Source organism: Arachis ipaensis, chromosome B3 (genome assembly GCF_059453495.1).
Source record: "Arachis ipaensis isolate K30076 ecotype BB chromosome B3, ASM5945349v1, whole genome shotgun sequence".
NCBI classification, from domain to species: Eukaryota; Viridiplantae; Streptophyta; class Magnoliopsida; order Fabales; family Fabaceae; genus Arachis; species Arachis ipaensis.
In genome coordinates, this window is record NC_142438.1 from 62,726,044 (window position 1) to 62,743,531 (window position 17,488).

General features: G+C 40.5%; 1 non-coding gene across 1 annotated transcript; it reads left to right on the plus strand.

Moving 5' to 3' along the window:
- Positions 1-740: 740 nt before the first annotated feature.
- On the plus strand, positions 741-848 carry LOC148570873 (small nucleolar RNA R71). The gene has a single exon (XR_015880354.1). It is a non-coding gene; the product is annotated as a small nucleolar RNA R71 (small nucleolar RNA).
- Positions 849-17,488: the final 16,640 nt, after the last annotated feature.

Genomic DNA, 17,488 nt, shown 5'->3' on the forward strand with positions numbered 1-17,488 from the left:
CACTCTCTTTTTGGATTTTCTTTTGTATTGCTTGGGAGAGTACTAGGAGGGGTTTCAGTGACCCTTTTACTCAGCTGGGCCACTTGTGCCACCAAATTTATAATGGAGGACCTTGTTTCATTCATGAAACTTAAAGTGGCCTTAGATAGATCAGAGACTATATTTGCTAAGCTAGATGGATTCTGCTCAGAATTCTCTGTCTGTTGCTGAGTGGATGATGGAAAAGGCTTGCTATTGCTAAACCTATTTCTTCCACCATTATTAAAGCCTTGTTGAGGCTTTGGTTGATCCTTCCAAGAGAAATTTGGATGATTTTTCCATGAGGGATTATAGGTGTTTCCATAGGGTTCACCCACGTAATTCACCTCTGCTATTGCAGGGTTCTCAGGATCATAAGCTTCTTCTTCAGAAGATGCCTCTTGAGTACTGTTGGATGCAGCTTGCATTCCATTCAGACTCTGAGAAATCATATAGACTTGCTGAGTCAATATTTTGTTCTGAGCTAATATGGCATTCAGAGTATCAATTTCAAAAACTCCCTTCCTCTGAGACGTCCCATTACTCACAGGATTCCTTTCAGAAGTGTACATGAACTCGTTATTTGCAACCATGTCAATGAGTTCCTGAGCTTCTGCAGGCGTTTTCTTTAGCTGAATGGATCCACTTGTAGAATGGTCCAATGACATCTTAGATAATTCAGATAGACCATCATAGAATATATCCAGGATGGTCCATTCTGAAAGCATGTAAGAAGGACACTTTTTGGTCAGTTCCTTGTATCTCTCCTAAGCTTCATAGAGGGATTCACCTTCTTTTTGTTTGAAGGTTTGAACATCCACTCTAAGCTTGCTAAGCTTTTGAGGAGGAAAGAACTTAGCTAAGAAAGCCGTGACCAGCTTATCCCAAGAGTTCAGGCTATCTTTAGGTTGAGAGTCCAACTATACTCTAGCTCTGTCTCTTACAGCAAATGGGAAAAGCATAAGCCTATAGACCTCGAGATCAACCCCATTGCTCTTAACAGTATCACAGATTTGCAAGAATTCAGTTAAGAACTGAAAAGGATCTTCTGATGGAAGTCCATGAAACTTGCAATTCTGTTGCATCAGAGAAACTAATTGAGGTTTAAGCTCAAAATTGTTTGCTCCAATGGCAGGGATTGAGATGTGATAGCACGGAAACTTGTCTCTCAACAATTTTCCTTCGGCAAGTATACCGAATTGTCGTCAAGTAATAACTCACAAAAGAGTGAGATCAAATCCCACAGAGATTAACGGATTAAGCAATCAATGGTTAATTGATTATCCTAGTTAGACGAATCAGATTGGAGTGATAAGCAACAAGGAAATGTAAATGGCACAAAAGTAAAGAAAGCAATAAAGTGTAGAAAAGTAAAATGGCAAGAAAGTAAATGACTATAGAGTAAATGTAAGAACTAAAAATAAAATGAACATTGGTATCAAGAGATATTGCAATACTCCGGATCAAGTTCATTCTCATCTCTTCCTCAATCAATGCGTTCATTGATCTCCTTGGCAATCTTAAGTGATCAAATTACAATTCCTTGTAATTCAATCTCTCAAATCTTGATCAATAGCCAATTCCTTGGTCAATTGCTCATGAGAAGAGATGAAGTATGGTCATTGATTATACCACATGCATTCCCAAATCAAGTGTTGGTAGAATTATAGCCACCATATCCTTCCAACCCCAATTTGGTCCAACATGAGAAAGCATTTCTAGCATGAACTCTCCATTCCTCTTCCAATGTTCAGAAGAGATCCAAGTATGAATAGCTTCTTTTCCAAGATAACTACCCAACTGGATGAAGATTGAAAGCTTTCTAGTAAAATCAAGAGAAAAGATAGAAGAAGAATAACGAAAACTAATATTGATCCATCAAATTACAACAGAGATCCCTAACCCAATGAAAAGAGTTAGTTGATCATTGCTCTACCAAATTAGAAAAGAAAGAAATGCAGAAAAATAAAGATGAAGATTAAAACTGAAATTGAAACTTCAAAATTCATAAATGAAAAGTACAAAGAAAAGAAAGAGAAGGAAAAGTGTGTGAGGGGAGGGAGTCCGAAGACCCCTCTCTAATCCCCGCCTTCTAGAATTTCAGTCCCCACCTGAATGTAAAAGCTAAGGCCCTTATATAGGCTCTCCTAAATTACAAAATGAAATTAAAAACAAATTACAATTAAATGAAAATTCCTATTCTAGATGCTTCTTGTGGCCTTGATTGGTTGACACTTGTGGGCTTGCTTCCTTGAGGTTGGGTGGTCCTTGAAAGAGAATCAAGTTAAGGTCAAGGTGCTAATGTTAGTGCTAACGTTAGCCACACTAACGCTACAAGTGTGGCATTAGTGCTGAAGTTAGTGTGGCTAACGTCACACTTGCTACCCAGTTGGTGTTTTTAGGGCTTAAAAGATGCCTCTGGTTTGTGCTCCAATTTCATGCCCACTATAGAGTATTATATATCGTTGGAAAGCTCTGAATATCAGCTTTCTAACGCAACTAGAATCACCTCAATTGAATCTCTGTAACTCAAGTTATACTCCTTTGAAGGGGACAGGGTTACTGGCATAGTGGCTAGCGTTATTGGCAAACGTGAGTGCCAATAACGTCCGCGATCATGGGCTGAAAATTGCCAGTTTCTGAAGCTCAACTTAATGTCCACCCCATACTATTATATATTGTTGGAAAGCTCTGGATATCTACTTTCCAACGCCTTTGGAAGCGCATCATTTGGAGCTCTACAACTCGAGTTATACTTCTTGGAAGGTGAAGAGGTCAGCTGGCCTTACTACAGGTTGATACCATGTTCATCTTTGCACTTTCGGGGCAGGTTTTCTCCCTCAAATTTAGAGTCCACCATGTAGTGCCATATATGCTTGGAAAGCTCTGGAATCCTACTTTCCAATGCCACTAGAATCACCTCATTTGGAGCTTTCTGGCTCAAGTTATTCTTCTTTGAAGAAGACATGGTCAGGCTGCTGGGTGAGACTTTTGCCCACGTTAATGTCCACGTTAGTGTAACTAATGTGGCCATTAAAGTGGGTCTTCCTTTGCTTCGCCAACATTAGTGGAGATCACCTTTTCCACTAACTTTGGCCTCTCCCTTTCCTTCCACGTTAGTTCCCACGTTAATGTAGTTAACGTGGGTCTTTTTGCTTCGCAAACGTTAGTGGAGATCACCTTTTCCACTAATGTTGGCATCTCCCTTTCCTTCCACGTTAGTTCCCACGTTAATGTAACTAACGTGGAGACTAACGTGGGTCTTCTTGCACCTTCGCTAGCGTTATTGGCACTCACTTTTGCCACTAACGCTGCTCCTTCTTCAAAGTTGATGCCATTAACGTTCCCACTAACGTTCCAACTTTCCTTCCTTCCACGTTAGTGGCCAAGTTAGTGGTACTAACGTGGCTCTTCTCTGCTTCTTGTTACCTGAAATCAATCAAACAAAGTGCATCAAAGTCTTGCTCTTAATCATGGGATCATGCATCATCCATTTTATCATTCAATTCATGCATAATTCTCATGAAATCATTCAAAATTCACAATGTTTGCTTGAATTATGGTGTGAATGCATTTACATCCAAATACTTGCTTATTTCCTAGAAAAATGCATGAAACCTCCCTAAAGCATACAAAAAATGGCTAGTAAAACTAGCCAAGATGCCCTGGCATCAAGATGTTTCTTCCATGTAAATTGGAATTTGGTGCAGTAAAGTCACCAAGCATCTTCCTTGCATTGTTATTATTTTCGGCCATGTCTCCTTCTTTTTCAAAAATTTCAGTCAGATTTTCTCCAGAGAGTTGTGCTTTGGCTTCCCTTAGCTTCCTCTTCAGAGTCCTTTCAGGTTCAGGATCAGCTTCAACAAGAATGTTCTTATCCTTTTTCCTGCTCATATGAAAAAGAAGAAAATAGAAAAGAAAACATGGAATCCTCTATGTCACAGTATAGAGATTCCTTTATGTGAGTAGAAGAAGAAAAGAATAGAAAAAGAGAAATTCGAACACCAGGAGAAAGAGAGGGTTCGAATTTTTAGATGAAGAGAAGTTGTTAGTAAATAAATAAAATAATTAGAAAGAGATGAGGGGGAGAGAATTTTGAAAATTAAATAAATTAAAATAAAAGTATTTTTGTTTTTAAATTAAAATTATAATTAAAATTTGAAAATCTAAAAAAAAGAAGAATGAAATTAAATTAAAAGTTAAAACAATTAGTTAATTAAAAAGGAATTTTGAAAAAGAGGAAGGTGATTTTCGAAAATTAGAGAGAGAATTAGTTAGGTAGTTTTGAAAAAGATAAGAATCAAACAAAAAGTTAAGCGGTTAATTGAGAAAGATTTGAAAATCAATTTTTGAAAAGATAAGAAGTTAGAAAAGATTTTGAAATTGATTTTGAAAAAGATGTGATTGAAACTTATTTTGAAAAATATTTGAAAAAGAAATTTAAAAAGATTTGATTTTGAAAATTAAAGTTGATTACTTGACTAACAAGAAACAAAAAGATATGATTTTAAAATTTAAAGATTGAACCTTTCTTACTAGGCAAGTAACAAACTTAAAATTTTTGAATCAATCACATTAATTGTTAGTGAGATTTTTGAAAATATGAAGTAGGAATAAGAAAAAGATTTTTGAAAATCAAATTGAAATTTTCGAAAATATAAAAGAAAAAGTGAAAAGAAAAAAAATTTGATTTTGAAAAAGATTTGAAAAAGATAGAATTTTTAAATTGAAAATTTGATTTGACTCCTAAGAAACAACTAAATTTTTAAAACTTTTGACTAAATCAAATCAAATTTTCAAAAATTATGAGTGAAATAAGAAAAAAGATATTTTTTTTTTATTTTTGAATTTTAATGATGAGAGAGAAAAACATCAAAAAGACTCAATGCATGAAAATTTTTGGTCAAAATAAATGATGCATGCAAGAACACTATGAATGTCAAGATGAACACCAAGAACACTTTGAATGTCAAGATGAACACAGAATTTATTTTTGAAAATTTTTAAGAAAAGAAAAACATGCAAGACACCAAACTTAAAATTTTTTCATGTATGGACACTAACAAATTGAAAATGCATATGAAAAACAAGAAAAGACACAAAACAAGAAATTTTAAAGATCAAACAAGAAGACTTACCAAGAAAAACTTGAAGATCATGAAGAATGCAATGCATGGAATTTTGAAAAATGCAAGAAAGAGATAAACATGCAATTGACACCAAACTTAAAAACTGACACAAGACTTAAACAAGAAACATCAAATTATTTTTTATTTTATGATTTTATTAAAATTTTTGGTATTTTTCGAAAATTAATTGGAATTTTCAAAATAAGGATTTCAAAATTTTTAATAGGAATTCCAGGAATCTTGTAATGTTAGTCTAAAGCTCCAGTCCAGGAATTAGACATGGCTTACTAGCCAGCCAAGCTTTGAATGAAAGCTTCAGTCCAAAACACTAGACATGGCCAATGGCCAGCCAAGCTTCAGCAGAACATTACATACAACAGCTAATTTGCTCGAAAATATAAAGAAGCTCTTCTCTTGAGATAGTTGAAACCTCGGTCCAAAAGATTAGACATGGCTTAACAGCCAGCCAGGATTCAACCTATCTCATGAGATTCTAGAATTCCTTCTTAAAAATCCTGAAGAACATAGAATAATTTTTTTTTTAATGTTTTTTATTATTTTCAAAAATAAGGAATAAAAAGCTTAAAATTAAAATAAAATTACCTAATCTGAACAACAAGATGAACCGTCAGTTGTCCAAACTCGAACAATCCCTGGCAACGGCGCCAAAAACTTGTTGCACGAAATTGTGATCATCAACAACGGCGCCAAAGGCTTGGTGCTCTCAAACGTGAATCACACTTTGTCATAACTTCGCACAACTAACCAGCAAGTGCACTAGGTCGTCCAAGTAATAAACCTTACGTGAGTAAGGGTCGATACCACGGAGATTGTCGGCTTGAAGCAAGCTATGGTCACCTTGTAAATCTCAGTCAGGCGGATTCAAATGGTTATAGAGAATTGATAATTAACATAATTAAAAGATAAACTAGGATAGAGATACTTATGTAATTCATTGGTGAGAATTTCAGATAAGCGTATAGAGATGCTTTTGTTCCTCCTGAACCTCTGCTTCCCTGCTGTCTTCATCCAATCATTCCTACTCCTTTCCATGGCAAGCTGTATGTTGGGCATCACCGTTGTCAATGGCTACATCCCGTCCTCTCTGTGAAAATGATCCAATGCACTGTCACTGCATGGCTAATCATCTGTCGGTTCTCGATCATACTGGAACAGGATTTACTATCCTTTTGCATCTGTCACTACGCCTAGCACTCGCGAGTTTGAAGCTCGTCACAGCCATCCCTTCCCAGATCCTACTCGGAATACCACAGACAAGGTTTAGACTTTCCGGATCTCAGGAATGGCCATCCATGGGTTCTAACTTATACCACGAAGACTCTAATATCTCGAACTCGGTCCCCTGTATTAGATATCTAAGAGATACTCATTATGTCTCGTCTTCATGCAGAACGGAAGTGGTTGTCAAGCACGCGTTCATAGGTGAGAATGGTGATGAGCGTCACATAATCATCACATTCATCATGTTCTTGGGTGCGAATGAATATCTTAGAATAGGAATAATCTTGAATTGAATAGAAAAACAGTAGTACTTTACATTAATACTCAAGGAACAGCAGAGCTCCACACCTTAATCTATGGTGTGTAGAAACTCTACCATTGAAAATACATAAGAACAAGTTCTAGGCATGGCCAAATGGCCAGCCTCCCAAAGAGGGTTCAATCCTCAAAAGATGATCAAAAGATGTCTAATATAATAGTAAAAGGTCCTATTTATATCAGACTAGTTACTAGGGTTTACAGAAATGAGTAAATGATGCAGAAATCCACTTTCGGGGCCCACTTGGTGTGTGCTTGGGCTGAGCATTGAGCTTTACACGTGTAGAGGCTTCTCTTAGAGTTGAACGCCAGTTTGTAACCTATTTATGGCATTTAACTCCACTTTGCAACCTGTTTTTGGCGTTTAACTCCAGAATAGGGCATGAAGCTGGCGTTGAACGCCTGTTTGCATCGTCTAAACTCGAGCAAAGTATGGATGATTATATATTGCTGGAAAGCCCTGGATGTCTACTTTCCAACGCAATTAAGGGCGCGCCATTTGGAGTTCTGTAGCTCTAGAAAATCTACTTTGAGTGCAGGGAGGTCAGAATCCAACAGCATCTGTAGTCCTTCTTCAACCTCTGAATCTAATTTTTGCTCAAGTCCCTCAATTTCAGCCAGAAAATACCTGAAATCACAAAAAAACACACAAACTCATAGTAAAGTCCAGAAATGTATTTTTATTCAAAAACTAATAAAAATGTATTAAAAACTAACTAAATCATACTAAAAACTATGTAAAAACAATGCCAAAAAGCGTATAAATTATCCACTCATCATTGGTCGACCTCCTCAATATCACCTTCACTCAAGAAAACACTGCGGGCATTATCCCAGGGCATGATGACCCCATAGGCATTTCCATAATACTTGCCAATGCCAACCTCCACCGAACATTAATCGACCAGGGAAGCTCCGCAGACATCTTGTTCAAATCCTCTTTCGACAAGCTCGGCCTACAAGATAAAGAGCTCAGAGCATATCCGAATAGCTTGTTTGGACTCGGAGACACCCCAATTCAACCATTAGGATACATCTCCCTGTATACAACCTTTGGAAAAGGAACTCAGTCCAGGACGTTGAGCATAGACAATATATTAGTCGACGTGAGCTCGGCCTACAACGCGTTAATAGGTCGGACGACATTAAACTGGCTCCCTGCCGTGGTCTTCACTACACACCTATGCATGAAGTTCCCCACTCTGGAAGGGATCGCTACCATAAAGGGAGACCAAAAACTCGCACGACGCTGTTACAACGAAAGTCTGAACCTTAAAGGAGTCCCCAGAGGAAAAGAAACCAATACTATAGAACTCAGGGGAATTCAAGCTCTCGAAGAACTCTGCCCTCAGCCAGAAGGTGAAACTCAAGAAGTTCAAATCAGAGACGATCCAAACAAAACAACTAGTATAGGAGCAAATCTGAGAGAAGACTTAAAGGAACTGCTAATAAAGCTCCTAAAAGATAACTCCGACCTCTTTGCATGGAAGGCCAACGACATGCCTGGTATTAATCCCAGACTAATGTGCCACAAGTTAGCCGTATACCCAGGGTTTCAACCAGTACAGCAAAAGCGTAGGAAGCTCGGCCCAGAAAGGTCGTAGGCTGTAGAGGAGCAGGTACAGGCCTTGCTGGAGGCAAGGTTCATAAGGGAAGTAAAATACCCACTATGGCTAGCCAATGTGGTATTGGTCAGAAAGTTAAATGGGAAGTGACAGATGTGCACCGGTTACACCAACCTCAACAAAGCCTGCCCAAAAGATCCCTACCCACTCCCAATGTATCCACCCGACCAAGAGAAGACATCGTTCTTAACCCCAAAGGCAAACTATTGCTATATAGTTATGCCCTTCGGACTCAAGAACGCAGCGGCTACCTATCAAATACTGATGAACAAAGTTTTTGCCGACCACATCAGAAAGCTAATGGAGGTTTACGTAGACGACATGATAGTAAAAACACAAAGTGAGAAATCGTTGATAGCCAACCTCACCAAAGTGTTCGACACCATAAGAAAGCATGGTATATGACTTAACCCCGCAAAGTGCACCTTAAAATCGAGGCGAACCCAGATAAATGCCGGCTATACTCAACATGAAAAGTCCGGCCTGTGTCAAAGAGGTCCAGTAACTCAATGGAAGACTAGCAGCTCTGTCTAGGTTCCTAGCTAGATCAGCCTTAAAATCTCTCCCCTTCTATGCAACATTAAGGAAGGGAAAGAGGTTTGAGTGGACCCCAAAATGCGAACAAGATTTCCATGATTTTAAGGAATTTCTGGGGCAACCACCTATCTTTACTCGACCTCAGCAAGATGAAGAGCTCATACTATACCATGCCGTAGGAAGTCGGGCAACAGCATTAGCAATAGTCAGAGAAGACGAAAGCGGGCAACAACCCATCTACTTCATCAGAAAGGCTTTACAAGGGGCTGAATTAAACTATCAAAAGATAGAAAAGTTCGTCTACACCTTCATACTTACTCCCCGACGACTCCGACCATACTTTCAACTTCACACCATCAGAGTACAGACCAACCAACCCATAAAGGGTATCTTGCAGAAAACAGACTTAGCTGGAAGAATCCTACAATGGGCTGTTGAGTTATCCAAATTCGATATCAAGTATAAAGCTCGGACTGCTATCGAATCCCAGTATCTGGCCGACTTCATCGCAGAGTACACAAATACCCCGGGCACCCCCACAAAGTGGAGCCTTTATGTAGATGGCTCCTCAAACAAAATCGGGAGTGGCGCAGGCGTTATTTTAGAGAGCGATCAGGGAACTCAAATCAAGTCGAATATAAATCACTACTAGCTGGCTTGAGGCTGGCTAGGGAAGTGGGAGCTCAAAGACTTACCATCTTTAGAGACTCCCAAGTAGTCACTTCGCAAATAGAAGGGAGCTATCAAACTAAGGATCCCACTATGAAAAAATACATTGACAAAACTAAAGAATAGCTCGAACAATTTAAGGGATATAAGGTCCGACACATACCCCGAGAATAGAATGCCTGAGCTGATGCACTCTCAAAACTAGCCAGTACCAAGCCAAGGGGCAACAATAAAAGTCTCATCCAAGAAACACTCCCGAGTCCATCAACCTTGGAGGCAGAAAAGATCCTAGCCATATCAGGACAGGATCAAGTATGGATGACTCCCATAATCAACTCCCTCAAGTCGGAAACACTTCCTGCAGACAAAAAAGAGGCAAAAAGGCTAGTACGAGAAGCACAGTACTACACCATAATACAAGACATCCTATATAAGAGAGAAATCTCTACACCTCTCCTAAAATGCGTCCCGACTTCTGCTACAAAGGAAGTTCTCGAAGAAATCCACAGTGGCATGTGTGGTAATCACCTCGGAGCACGAGCCCCTGCCAAAAAGGTACTCCGAGCTGGTTTTTACAGGCCGACCTTGCAAAGAGAAGCAACAGAGTTTGTCAAGACATGCCCACCATGCCAGAAGCACGCCAACTTCCACATAGCTCCACCTAAGGAGCTCATCTGCGTCACCTCACCCTGGCCATTCACAAAGTGGGGACTCGACCTCCTTGGACCTTTCTCCCAAGGGTCCGGACAAGTCAAGTTTCTCATTGTAGCCATAGACTACTTTACAGAGTGGATTAAAGCAGAGCCATTAGCTAATGCCACAGTCCAAAAAAGTCGGAAATTTCTATACAAAAACATTATCACAAGGTTTGGGGTCCCACACTCCATCACCACAGATAATGGTACTCAATTCACCGACACAGGCTTTAGAAATCTGGTAGCTGATCTAAAAATCAAGCACCAGTTCACCTCTGTAGAACACCTACAAGCCAATGGACAGGCGAAAGCCACCAACAATCATATTGGTCCGGTTAAAACGGAGATTACAGGACGCTAAGGGAGCTTGGGCCGAAGAGCTCCCACAAGTCCTATGGGCATATCGACCAACACCGCACTCTACTACTAGAGAATCACCATTCCGACTTGCTTACGGAATGGAGGCAATGATTCCCATAGAGATAGAAGAAGGATCTCCTAGAATGATCTACTATAATGAAGATACCAACTCCTAGGCTCAAAGGGAAGAGCTCGACCTACTTCCAGAAGTCCAAGAAAGAGTTCAGATTAAAGAGGAAGCCCTAAAGCGTTGAATGGCTCTGAGGTATAATCGGAAGGTCTTCCAGCGAAGCTTCATCACCAATGATCTCATCTTAATCCGAAATGATATCGGAGCAAGTCGGTCAGGAAAAGGGAAGCTAGCAGCTAACTGGAAAGGACCATACCGAGTAACAGAAGTACTGGGGAAAGGTTACTACAAGGTGTCCGACCTCGAGGGATGAGAGCTACCAAGGTCATGGCATGCCTGTAACCTAAGAAGGTACTATAGTTAGAAAATAATAAAAGATCTTAGGTCAATGTGCACTCTTTTTCCTGAAAAGGTTTTTTTAATGAGGCGCCAGGCCAAGATCTACAAAATTGCTCGACGTAGAAGGGTAAGTACTCATATGTATACACTCTTGTTCATATTTCTATCTTTTATTTTCATTTGAATAAAGTTTTCAGATTCCTTAAAAAGTTTCCTACCAAGACGTATTAATCTAAGCTCATAAAATGGAAAAATTCATAGCCCGATTACAAAGAGGTCGACAAGGTGAAAACCAAATTCATCGACCGATTACAAAGAAGTCGACAAGGTGAAAGCGATAGAAAGCAGATTAATGCAAGAAGTTATAAAAAGTAACCATGAAAAGCGACCTGACGAGGTTTGACTAAAAATGGATTACTAAAAATAACTTAATAAAGCCTATTCCGAGGGTTACCTGAAAGTGTAGGTCGATGTCGGACGAGATCTTCTATACTGGTCGGAAATGACGTGTCTGGCTGATGGGTGGCAGCCGGAGCTGTGATGTCCGACTTGTTGGACTGGCTGCGCTGCTGATCCTTAGTCACCGGAGGGTGGGGGGTACCTGCAAGAGACTCCGATGCTTAAGTTAGCATGGGTATTAAACAGGTTTTTAGTAAAATCAGAGTATGAGTTATACCTGGGTGCTCCAGTGTATTTATAATGGTGAGAAGTGACCTTTTTAGATAAGATAAGTTAGTTATCTTATCTTATCTTATCTTTGAGTTGAGGTCAGCTTATCTTTTAAGGGAACCGCCCTTATCTCTATAGGCTTAGACTACCTTTGGATTTGGGTCGGGTTTCTCTATTTGGGCCCCTTACTGGGCTTTCCTGTCGATTCGACCGACCTCTTTGAGAAGAGGTCGGATAGCCTGACCTGAAGTGATCGGTTGCTTTATTACTGAACATCCCGGATCGGGTAGCTCGATCCAGGGTATGAACAGTGCCCCTGCTTGAGCTCGGTCTTCTGCTTTGAGGTTGAATCTTTGACTTCGATCTTTCTCTAGCGAAGCCGAACTCGAGCATTTTGTCGATTCCTTTCTTTGTAGTGCTTTTTTTGAATATGGAACGTTTTCTTCTAAAAGCGCGGGCTTTTTATATCAGCGCTTTGTTCTTGGGAACGTGTGAGGGTTTAACACCTTCATTAATTGATATTAATTGCCCTATTTCTCTTGGCTTTTATTTTGAATTTTCACAATCAGAAATGGTTTCTCTCCTTCATTTTTCTTTGTAACTTCTCCCTTCGTCTTCTCGCTTTCTGTTTTTTGCCTATAGCTTGGCCTTTTCTTTGTGTTGCGGCGTCATTCAGCGATCCAGTGATTCCGTCTTTCCATCTTCAATTCTTCTGAAGCTTTCCACTTTATTCCAGGTTGGTTCTATTTACAGTTTCTTCACTTTTTTCGTTACTTTGCCTTTGGTTTCCTTTGTCATTTGACTGCATGTTGAGAAAAGCTTGAACCTTTCTATGATCTTGTGTGTACTTGTTGCTGTGATGTATTTTTTCTTTTTCATTTTTATGCTTATTCCTGGTATTTCTGTTTGAGGCTTCCTAGGGCTTTACATGTTCTACTGTTGCTTCTAGTGCCAAACAAAGAAACTGTATCTTGCTCACAATTTCAAAAGATTGCCCCTTGACTTCTGCTCTATTTTGGTGGCTTTCCTTGTTGCTGTACCTTTGTAGGAGATAACGATACCCATAATTTAATCTTCGCCTTTTGTTCGGAGTGCGTTTTCTTGACTTCCTCTTGATGCTTTTGTTGCTTGTTAGTTCTGTCTGAGACTGTGAATTTTGGGAGGTAATTATTTTGATGATTTTTTATTTGTAACTCGTGACTTTTCTTCTCGGAGTGTTATCTTCCTGTCAGGTCGTGTAGAGATGTAAACTTGTAGTGTTTCCTTGAGTCCTCGCTCCGTAACTTGCCCCCAAAAGGATGCCCCTGGATCTCTAGTGTGAGTCCCGGGGTTTTCCTTTTGTTTGTATTGCTCTGAATCGCGCTTGTCCGAGCTGTTCTGAGATGTTTTATTTTTATCCGAGATGTTTTTGGGTTAGTAATCTATTTTCTTCTCTTCTTGCTGTAGGACTAGTTGACTTCATGTCTTCTCGCAAGAACATTGTTCAGATATCTTTCCAGGTCCCTGAGGGCATCGCTGATTAGGTGGATTCAATGGTTCTTTTGTGTGTTTCTTTGGTTGATTCTGAATTTTGTCAGCAGCTTAGGCAATTTCATAGGGTTTGTAGTAGTGCTAGTGAGGAAAAGAATTACGAACTTATACCTCCCACTTCTGAGGAGAGAGTTTGTTTCTCTACTTGGGTTGCTGGAGATCGCCCTTTTTTCTATGCTTACGATTTCTTTTTTGGCCCGATGAGTATTACCCTTCCTTTTACTGATTTTGAGACCAACCTATTATGGTCCTGTAATGTTGCTCCTTCCCAACTTCACCCCAATTCCTGGGGTTTCATAAAAACCTTTCAATTGTTGGGTCATGGATTCGGTATTCCAGCCTCACAATCTCTTTTCTTCTATCTCTTTGTTTTGACAAAGCCTGGGGTAGTAAAGAAAAAAGCTACCTGGGTTTCTTTCCGAGCTTCCCAGGGAAAGAAGGTCTTCTCCATGTTTGATGAATCTTTTCGTGATTTTAAAAATTACTTTTTTAAAGTCTGAGCTGTTGAAGGAGCTCGGCCGTTTTTTATGGATGAAAATGCCGAGCCCGCCTTTCCCATGGAATGGCAAAAGGACGTGAGGGTATCTAGATATTCATGGGAAATGTTGGATGAGGCTGAGCAAGCTTTCGTGACTGTTCTGGAAGAGATCTGGGATCAGCCTCTCCATCTCGACACAAAGAAGTTTTTAACCAACCCCTCTCTCCTCCGAACTGAGCTGGGTAGTTAATTTTTTGATTTTCCTCTTTTGTCTGCTCCTATACTGTTTGCAAGCTCTTTTCTGATTTGTTAATTGATTCCTTACTACTTGTGTTTTGCTTTGCAGAGATGATTAAGGATAATGAATCTATAAAGGCCTTCAAATGGGCGAAGATAGCTACCGCAGCAAAAAACATCTCGGCCAAGGCGGCCGGGGAGGGATCTTCCCAGGCTCAGTCGAAGCCGTCCATTCCGAGCTCTTCTGGGGCGAGGAAGATAATCCCAACTCCCTGGGTTCGTTTGATTGATCCTCCCTAAGCCTCTGTTGTTACTGCTGGTGCTCCTCCCAACAAAAAGCAAAAAGCCATTGAGCCTTTCAACCTTGATTCCCCGGATTTTGACACGGTCGAGTTCGTAGATCAGCAGATCGGTCCTTACGGTGTCCTCCCTATGGATGATGTATTGCTCCTTCACCATTTGAAATTTATAACTCAGAGTAGTGTTAAGATGGCGTACATGAGGGCTGCCTTGTACCGAACTGCCCAAAATCTTCCTCTTCATGCCACCAAAGCCTTCATGGAGGAGGCTAAACAGGAGTTTGATCGGATGAAAGGCTTGAAGGAGGGGCTCGAAGCAAAAGTGTTCAAACTAGAGAAAGAGCTGGAGAGCGAGAATGCTAGCTCCCTTGCCTTGGCGGCTTCTGTGAGGTTGGCCGAGGACACGGCATTGAGGCATAAAGACAGCTATGTTACATCCTATTGGGAGGTAATGCGTCTGAGGGAGGAGTTGGAGTCTGCCCGAACTGATTACTCCGAGCTCCAAGGTCACCTTGTCGGCAACGTGAATGCTGCTTATGAGAACCTGAAGGAGCAGGTTCGAATTCTAGCTCCCGAGGTCGATCTGTCTCTCTTTAGCTTGGACAATGTTGTGAGGGATGGTAAGATTGTCCTTGATGACTCGGATGATGATGATGATGTTGAACCTCCCCCTGTGCCTGCCGCTAAAGTGTCAACTTCTTCAGTTCCTTCAGCGGAGGTCGGTCGTCCCGTATCTGATCCGGACTGTCAAATCCTGAATCGAGATGATGGGACTGTGGATGCTGTGCCCATTCAGACTCGCCCTCCTTCTCCCCATGCTGATGCTACTGGGAAGGCTTCTGATGTTTAACTGGACTTTTTTATCTTGATTATGTAGATAGCCCGGCTTGTGGGCTTTTAAACTCTTTATTTTGTAAATTTTATTTTGCTGACCGTTGACACTTGTTTAGTTTCTTGTTTAGCAACCTTAAGCTAAAAAACAAAAATAGCTTCCAAGTTCTTGGGGCTGATTTGGGTAGCCCTTTTGGTTTTGTTTTTATCACAACTTCACGCTTTTAGTATTATGTCGATCTTTATCTTGTCGAGGAACTTTTTCTAGGCTTTTGGTGGTGCTGGAGCCTTGTTGTTTGATCTCTTTGAGTTGATTTTGTGCTTGTGGCTTTGATTCCTTTGAGGCAACAAACAGAATCCTATTTTGTTTGGACCTTTTGTGAGGTCTCTGCCAAGTATTACTTTTGTAGCTTTCGCACTTTATGTGGGTCGACTTTGTCATGTCGGACCCTTCCAAGTTACTTTTGTAATCTTCTTTCTTGGACTTTGTTCAGGTCTCTTTCAGGGATTACGTTAATAAATTTTATGTCTTGGGCCGACTTCATCATGTCGGATTAAGTTATTTCGTAATCCTCTTTTTTGGACTTTGTTCAAGTCTCTTTCAGGGATTACTTCTATAACTTTATGTTTTGGGCCGACTTCGTCATGTCGGGCCCTTCTAAGTTATTTTTGTAATCCTCTTTCTTGGACCTTGTTCAGGTCTCTTTCAGGGATCACTTCTATAACTTTATGTTTTGGGCCTACTTCGTCATGTCGGGGCCTTCTAAGTTATTTTTGTACTCCTCTTTCTTGGACCTTGTTCAGCTCTCTTTCAGGGATCACTTTCTATAACTTTATGTTTTGGGCCGACTTTGTCATGTCGAGCCCTTCTAAGTTAAAGTAATCCTCTTTTATAGGGTTGGCCAGACCTCTTTCCAGGGTTTACTTATAACTTGGTTTGACTTGGTCTGACTTCTTAATGTCGGCCAGTTTTTTAAGTTATTATTTAGCAATCCATCAGGACCTCGTCAGGTCCTTTCTCCAGATCATTTTCAATAACTTCTTGCATTATTCTGTTTTCATCTTTGCCGATTTGTAGAAGGTGGGTTAAATCCTCGTTTAGTCGACCTTTAGATGAATTTGATTTTCATCTTTGTTGGTCTTTATCGTGATTGTGCAGTGAATTTGTTTCACTTTCTGCCAATCTGTAGCTTTATAATCGGACGATGAATGTTTCAGATTAATGCGTCTTGAAGACTTGTAGAACGTCTAATATATTTTATTTAAAATGAAAAATGAAAATATGTACATATAGGGTTTTTATCCTTTTGAGTCGGATAATTTCTGGATCTCAACTTGGTGCCTCATTAAAAAACCTTTTCAGGAAAAAGAGTGCATCCTATGATGAGATCTTTTACCTTCTCTAACTATAGTACCTTCTTAGGTTGCAGACATGCCACGACCTAGGAAGTTCTCGTTCGTCGAGTTTGGCTAGTCTGTAGTAGCCCTTCCCAAGTACTTCTATGACTCGGTAGCGTCCTTTCCAGTTTGCTGCCAGCTTTCCTTCCCCGGGTCGAGTTGTTCCAATATCATTTCGGATTAGGATGAGATCGTTCTTAGCGAAACCTCTTGGCACTACCTTTTGATTATATCTGGAAGCCATTCGACGTTTTAGTGCTTCTTCCATGATCCGAGCTCTTTCTAGGATTTCAGAAAGTAGGTCAAGCTCTTCCCTTTGAAGTTGGGAGTTGGCTTCTTCATTGTAATGGACAACTCTAGGCGGTCCTTCCTCGATCTCTACTGGAATCATTGCTTCCGTTCCGTATGCTAATCGGAAGGGTGATTCCTTTGTGGTTGAATGCGGCATCGTTCGATATGCCCATAGGACTTGTGGAAGTTCTTCGGCCCAAGCTCCCTTTGCGTCTTATAACCTCCGTTTTAACCCGGCCAATATGACTTTATTAGCAGCTTCGGCTTGTCCATTGGCTTGGGGATGTTCGACGGAGGTGAACGGGTGCTTTATGTTCAAGTCAGCTACTAATTTTCTGAAGCTTGCATCTGTGAATTGAGTGTCATTGTCTGTGGTGATGGAATATGGAACCCCGAACCTTGTGACAATGTTCCTATATAGGAATTTTTGGCTTCTTTGAGCACTGGCATTGGCTAGGGGCTCTGCCTCAATCTACTTTGTGAAATAGTCTACCCCTACTATGAGGAATTTAACTTGTCCCGATCCCTGGGAAAAGGGTCCGAGAAGATCGAGTCCCCATTTTACAAATGGCCAAGGTGAGGTTACGCTGATGAGCTCTTCTGGCGGGGTGATGTGAAAGTTGGCATGTTTCTGGCATGGTGGACATGTCTTTACAAACTCTGTAGCTTCCTTTTGTAGAGTTGGCCAATAAA